General features: G+C 41.0%; 1 non-coding gene across 1 annotated transcript; it reads left to right on the top strand.

Annotated features, from left to right (window-relative positions):
* Positions 1-1,562: 1,562 nt before the first annotated feature.
* LOC142873556 (U6 spliceosomal RNA) lies at positions 1,563-1,666 on the top strand. Its single transcript, XR_012921568.1, has one exon. It is a non-coding gene; the product is annotated as a U6 spliceosomal RNA (small nuclear RNA).
* The last annotated feature ends 6,227 nt before the right edge of the window (positions 1,667-7,893 follow it).

Here is a 7,893-nt window from a genome sequence, read left to right as displayed (position 1 = left end):
TATATATACTATTTACTCACATAGCTTGTTTCTTATTTTCAGTTATTATTGTCCTCCATAAATGGGGAGCATTAAGGAAGGCAAATTGTTCTTAGTTATTTCTGTGATTCACAGTAAGTTCAAGGTGAGCCCAGGCCTGCTGCCACCAGCAACTGCTGTATCCAGAACATCACCATAAAGTCCTCCCATTTGAAGTAGTTACTGACCACAGACAGAGGGACTTGATCGAAAAGCACAGCTGTGGCTCTAGGCAAAATACACTGGTAAATAAATTACCTCATAGGATGTCAGATCTAGAAGGAAACCTAAAAACCATCTAAGCCTTGAAATTCCTAACCTTTGATAAATAACAAACTCACCTTAGGAGCTCTTAAAATATCTATGGGGTGGGGATCCAGGGTGATATATTTTTCAGAAAGCTTCACAGGAGATTCTGCTATACATTAAAGATTGAGAATCACTTGGGAAGCTGAGGTGGGAGGATGGCTTGAGCCAAGGAGTTCAAAACCAGCCCGGGCAATGAAAAGACTGTGAATCACTATTCTAATCTGTAGAGATGAGATCTTGCTATGTTGCCCAGGCTGGTCTCGAACTCCTGACCTCAAGGAATCCTCCACCTCAGCCTCCCAAAATGCTAGGATTACAGGCATGAGCCACCTTGCCTGGCTTCTAATCCCACTCTCTGTATTTTTCAGACGGTAGCCTGTGGCCCAGAGAGATTGCTGGCTTGCCCAAGACCACGCACTTAGATAAAAGCAGAATCAAGACCAGAATTCAAACCTCTTTATTCCTGGATCAGAGTCTTTTTTCTTTTTTCTTTTATTTATTTTTTTTCTTTTTAATATAAGCAGGAATACAGAATTTTTTTTTCTTTTTAATATCTTTTTTCTTTTAAATTAGAGACAGGGTCTTGCTCTGTTGCCCAGGCTGGACTGCAGTGGCACGATCATAGGTCACTATAACCTTGAAGTCTTGGGCTCAGGCAATCCCACCACAGCCTCTCAAACTGCTGAGATTACAGGTGTGAGCCACCATGCCTGGCCTCAGAATCCTTATTCTTGCACTAGCATCTTGCCCCACTGACTGTTATCAAAATATTTACTATTATTTATTCCTGATATATTTGAAAATCTATAGTTTAACCATTCATTATTTAATAACAAAATCGTGGAGTTGGAAAATGTTAGCTGTTATGAAAGAAGCCAGTCACAAAAGACCACATATTATATAATTTCATTTGTATGAAAAGTCCAGAACAGGCAGCTCCATAGTAATAGAAACAGATTAATAATTGCCAGGAGCCAAGGGGAGGGGATGGAAATGGACACGGTTTCTTTTTGAGGTGATGAAAATGTTCTAACATTGATTGTGGTGATGATTGCATAACTTTGTGAATGTACTAAAAACCATTGAATTGTATGCTTTTAAAAGGTGAGTTATATGGTACATACATTTTATCTCAATACAGCTGTTAAAAAAAACTAGCACTTCTCACTGGATTTTGAAAGATAACTTATAGTTTTCACTTCATTCTTCAACATTTCTCTAAAATAAGTAGGCAGGTGCTCTTTTTGGCAGCACATAGACTAAAATTGGAACAATTCAGAGATTACCATGGCCCCCATGCAAGGATGACATGCAAGTTTGTGAAGTGTTCCATATTAAAAAAAGAATTTTTAAAAAAAGCAGGCAGTCTTCGGCTGGGTCTTCTGCCTAAACTTAGTTCTCCCTTTTTAGGTCTACTTCCCTGCTCCCTGCACCCACATCAGCAGATTATCTTCCCAGAGCTCCCCAGAGCTCGGCTGGCATTTAGGATCCTCCTCCCTTGCACCAGCAGACTCTGCCTTTGCCAGCATGGTTCCCTCCACTGAGAAGGCCAATTTATTTGTGTGTTCAGGGTCCAGATCATACGTACCTCTCCAAGGACCTTTCCTTTCCACCTCACTGGCAGTGGTCTGCCTTCCAGAATATAAGAGGTGACATTTTGACCATGTTTTGATGCCACATTGCAAGGGTCATTAGTCTTCTATCCTGGAATCTGTGGGCCCTCACCACTCACTAGTGACCCCTTTCACCAAGTTAATGCCACAATTTTCCTTATGGTAGCATCAAAGTCCCTATCTGTTATTTTGTTTGTTTTTTGCTTTCTTCTGCCCACTGTGCTATCCTTCCTCTCCTCTTTTTCCTGTCTCCTCACTTCCACCCACTACCATCCCTTCCCTTCATACCTGGTTAACTCTTGCTGAATATTCAGGACTCTGGAAAAATGCCATCTCTCCCAGGAAGGCTTCTTGACACTTCTCCTTACTCTTAGGATCCTGGCTGAACTAACATAATAGCAAGGGAAATGTAGAGAAATAAACAAATTTGAAAAATATTAAGGAGACTGATTTGGTAGAACTGGCTAATGTGAAATAGATATAAAAATAAATAAATCCTAAAGATCAAGCAAAATAAGCAGTGAATTTGAGAATATGAATTGATAACAATTTAGAGTAATTTCATATGTTTTTTTCAAGCTTGATGTCACCGGCTATTTTAATCAGATGGAGTCTCTGAATCCTGCCAAACACATTTTCCTTAAACATCCCTTTTATAATACTGCTTTATTGATTCAGGGCCTTTAATGACTCCCTCTTTGCTAATGCACCAAGCCTAAACTCTGCCTTGCTTTAAAGGCTTTCACAGCTGGCCTAGCCCTTCCCATCAGCTCCACCCCTGCTGTGTCAGGCTGGTTGCTTCATCATCCAGAACAAGGTCTTGCTCATTCCTGCTTCTAGCACTTTTGCCACCTCCTCACCTGCAGCAGTACTTACCCTATGCACATCTCAGGACCATTCAAGGCTCAGCTTCAAGGTCATTACTCCATGAAATCCTGCCTGGCTAGTCCATGCCTCCCTGTGCCTTTTGAACTTCTGAAACATTCAGAGTTGACAGCATCCAATTTAGCACTTAATTATATATGCTCATCTTACATAGTTTTTTGTTGTTTTAATGTGTGTTAGTCATGTTAACTCCAACTAGCTTATAAATTTATTAAGCGCAGGAACCATAATTTATACTTAAGATCATAAATTCTGGAATCAGACTATGCTTAAGGCCTGGCTCCTCTTCTTGTTAGTTATGTGGCATTGGGCAAATGGCTTAACCTCTCTATGCTTTAGTCTCTAAAATTTAAAGTGGAGATAATAAAAGTACCTATCTCATAGTGGTGGCTACAGGACTAAATGAGGCAATTCACATATACTGCTCAGCAGACGCTCGGCACATTGTAATAACTCAGTAAATAGTGGCTATTATTATTATCCCCCGCCACATTGCTTAGCATGTCATCAAACGGTGAATAGATGCCTAAAAATTAATTTTTGCTGATTTAGTGGGCTGTGTATATCTCTTTTAGATGTCTAAGAGTCAGAAACTCTGGGGTTGAGGCAAAAGGGGTGTATTTGTACAGATGATAATTATTTTTAAATGTTCATATGGATAGTTTTCTGCCCAGATGCTGAGGAGCATGTCACCATTGCCCCCATGTCTTCACCTGGCTCCTGGAGCTCAGACGAGGAATTGGAAGGATTATTTCTCTCACTTCATATGGACCAGAGATGAGCATTAGACTGCAAAATGGAACCGAGATGCCTAGGGTATTCTGGGTGCTAAGTACTAGCAATCTGCTAAGAATTCATACAAAAGAATCCCTATTTGTGTAGTTTTCTGTTTTTGAATGCATGTACCTCAAAGAAACAAACATAAATTACTGTGCTGGCTGTTGATAGTTGAGGAAACAGTATGTCTCATAGAGTACAAGGCAATAATAAAGGTGAGAATAAGATAATGAAAGACCTAAGGCTGAGCTCTAGATAGACACGTTATTATATTTTATATTATACCAATTACCATGCTTGCCCTTCCCCCTAAGTACTCTACAAACTAAATGGTATCAACCAGATTATCTGGAAGAGCCAAAGCTTTGAGTCCTATGGGGTCCCTGGACTGCATCCTGGTAAAACCCTTGTTACTCAGGTTACTATGGAGAAAACCAATTATTGTTGCTGGTGAGGAATGAGACTGTCAGAGCCCATAATACCTTGATGGCCTTTGGACGTGCATAGGATCCATGTCATCATAAAAGATAGTAAAATGCTGGCCGGGCGCGGGCGGCTCACGACTGTAATCCTAGCACTCTGGGAGGCCAAGGCGGGCAGATTGCTCAAGGTCAGGAGTTCGAAACCAGCCTGAGCAAGAGCGAGACCCGTCTCTACTATAAATAGAAGGAAATTAATTGGCCAACTAATATATATATAGAAAAAATTAGCCAGGCATGGTGGTGCATGCCTGTAGTCCCAGCTACTCAGGAGGCTGAGGCAGGAGGATTGCTTGAGCCCAGGAGTTTGAGGTTGCTGTGAGCTAGGCTGACGTCACGGCACTCACTGTAGCCGGGGCAACAAAGTGAGACTCTGTCTCAAAAAAAAAAAAAAAAAAAAGATAGTAGAATGTGAATTGCTTTGAAAATAAATTCTATAGGATTATTCTTCTTCTATTATATTTAAATATCATATTTTCCAAATGAAAGATTAAAAAATAAGACCAAGAGCTGGTTGAAAAGTGTAATGGAATTATTATATTAGGAAGTAAAGATACAAGCCATCAGGCCAGGCGCAGTGGCTCATGCCTATAATCCTAGCTCTCTGGGAGGCCAAGGCGGGCGGATCCCTTGAGGTCAGGAGTTCGAAACCAGCCTGAGCAAGAGCAAGACCCCGTCTCTACTATAAATAGAAAGAAATTAATTGGCCAATTAACATATATAGAAAAAATTAGCCGGGCATGATGGCGCATGCCTATAGTCCCAGCTACTCGGGAGGCTGAGGTAGCAGGATTGCTTGAGCCCAGGAGTTTGAGGTTGCTGTGAGCTAGGCTGATACCACGGCACTCACTCTAGCCTGGGCAACAAAGTGAGACTCTGTCTCAAAAAAAAAAAAAAAAAAAAAGATACAAGCCATGGAGGCTAGAAGGCAATAGCACTGAGTCACAATCCCACCTGCTTTATGGTTGTCTTTGTCCAAAACCTCTTCAAGTGAGGGACGAAGGGCCGTAGTCATCAGGCAAGGTGGGGTCTGATGTGGTGGGAGGCCAGGGGTGCCATAAGAAGAACAAGCACACCCAGCTTCCAGCCTGGTTCCGCCAACACCTGGCTCTGCCTCATTGGACAAGCCACTCTGCTTTTCTGGTCTAAGATTCCTTATCAGTAAGATGACCAGTGAGGGACAGGGAAATCACCTCTAAAACTCTTCCAGCACCGGCATTTTATGATTCCATTGAGTCTAACAAATCTATGCATTATTCTGGGTTTTAGATTACTGTTTCCCTTAAAAATCAATCTTTCTCTTGCCCTTCTTTCTTTCCCTTCCAGCATGCATGCTCTGTCCCTCTTTCAGTTCAGAATTTCAGAAATGTTCCTAAGCCTAAATATATTGGTTACAAAAATGTGCTCCTTACATTTTTTCCCCTGGAGGTGTCTGGTAGGCATTTGCTGAAAGCTTGAATTTAAATTTGTAGTTTCAAAGGATCAGGGGGGAGGATGATACTGAATGCGTGGCCATGTGGAGCTGTCTCAAGGCAGTTTCTCTAGTGGGCCGAACAGTAGTTCCACACAACACTGACGAATATACTGCCTCTCTATTTCCCTTCTAATGCTTCCTTACAGTCTCCGTAACTGTTCTAAACCACGAGGGGTCTTTCAATGCAGTCCTCTGACATAATTTCTAAGCAAGCAGTCAGCATAAAAAAGGACTAGGTCAGCTCTCTTTGTGTGTCAGTGCTTGGCAGCACAGTTCCTCTGGGATGTGTCTCCTGGCATCCACCCAGCCTATCGACAATAAAAGCTTCTCTTTGTGCTTCCAGTAAGGCACAAATAAATCTCCTCTGTCCCACCTGTTTTCTGAGAAGAGCTGCAACCATGCCCTTTATCTTAGGTTCAAAAAAGAGACACTATTGCTACTTTAGAGAAATAGTTTTTAAATGTCCACTAAGCAATTGTTCCTTTTCACTGTTCCCTACTCCCAGTATTCAGATGTGTAATTTGAGTTACAGCCCCTTTAGCTACCAGGTTCTGAGACTGGACTGCTTTCCCACTTTGTGCTAATTGCCTTTTTGAAGCTGCCCATCCCTAAGTAATCCTCTTGTGTATTAAAATGTTAGTTAAGGAAGGAATGGCTCATCCTCTGAGCAGCAGGGAAGGCAAACCCTCTGCTGGGACACCACCACACAAGGGGCAGGGATGGTGTCCTGCCTGGCTATGGCTTTAGGAACTCTAGTAACTGTCCCCAAAAGGTGAGAGGGCCAGGATTATATGGTCTCTGGGGAAGTACCAGCCACCAGACCAGTATTAAAGGAAGAGTAAAATAGAGTTCTTATTTAGCCGCATAAGAAAACAGTTAACCTCAGTTGCAGTCCGAACAGATTGGATTTCTTCCGACATTTCTCATCAAAAAAATACCTCTGAAACATCAGGCCTCATATTACTGTTCTGAGGTAAACATTAATCCTATTTTCTAGCAAGCTATAGAATAAGGTCAAGCACATTATTTTCTATTGCAGTCAATGCTGGAATTAAATCTGCTGAATCTAGTCTCAAAACTCCATAAATGAGTCATTTCAGATGACTCATCATTGAGTTCATATGAGCAACATGTTTCCTGGGGCATTAAAAATTGAAGAAGAAATGTTTCCCTCTCACATTCCGCTGGCCATGAAAGAGGATTGGAAAGACCAGATGTGAATAGTATCAGAAAAAGTCTCCTATCTGAACTTTGGTCCCTTTAAAAGAAAATAGATTCCTGTGTTTGTCCATACTTCCCCTCTCTTGTAATACCAACCTCTGCAAGAGAACTTTGCACATATTCCCACAATTCAGACAAGTTGTTCACATTTTTAAAAAATTATGAAATATTTTATATAAACATAGGATTATAAGCAATATAAAAAAAATCTAAAGCATAATTATAAAACCAATATCCATGAACTTACCATCCTCTCAAGAACTAGAATGTTACAAACTGATGGAGCTCCTGTGATCCTTCCTACACAGCATCCCACCACTCCCCCACAGAAGAATGTATTTGTTATTCTCTTGCTTTTCTTGATAGTTTTGCTACATATATATATGTATCCTTGGACAAATGTATTTAGTTTTGTTTGTTGTCTGTATTAGTTTGTCAGGGTGGCTGTAATGAAGTACTACAAACTGGGTGTCTTAAACAATAGACATTTATTGTCTCACAGTTCTGGAGGCTAGAAGTCTAAAATCAAGGTGATTAAGACTTCAATATCCTCAGAAAAAGAAAGTAAAATAAAAAAAAGATAAAAAATAAATAAATAAATAAATAAAATCAAGGTGTTGGTTCCTTCTGAGGGCTGCGAGGGAAGGATCTGTTCCAGGCTTTTCTCCTTAACTCGTACATGGCCATCTTCTCCGCGTCTGTCTTCTTTCTATGCATGATTGTACCTCTGTCCAACTTTCCCCTTTTCATAAGGACACCAGTCATAATGGATTGGGGTCTACCCTAATGACTTCATTGTAACTTAATTACTTCTGTAAAGACCCTGTCTCCAAGTAAGGTCACATTCTGAGCTACTGGAGGTTAGGACTTCAACATACAAATTTTGGCGGACACAGTTCCTTACATTGTCACAAATAGTTTCTCAAGAAAACAAACTCTGAAATGGAGTTTAGCATGCATGATGGTTATCAAGTCTTGTCCTTGGGATCAACATCTAGGGAAAGGAGGGAAAGGAAGCAGGATAAGGCAGAGGGAAAGTCAAGTTGTAATGCAGGCCCAACAACTGTCTTGGCTGACCCTAAAGGGGTCTCTGAAGCAACGATGGCCCTTCAGACTT

This window comes from Microcebus murinus, chromosome 10, assembly GCF_040939455.1.
Source record: "Microcebus murinus isolate Inina chromosome 10, M.murinus_Inina_mat1.0, whole genome shotgun sequence".
Taxonomy (NCBI): domain Eukaryota; kingdom Metazoa; phylum Chordata; class Mammalia; order Primates; family Cheirogaleidae; genus Microcebus; species Microcebus murinus.
Note: the sequence above shows the minus strand (reverse complement) of the source record. Positions and strands in the feature narration are given on the sequence as shown.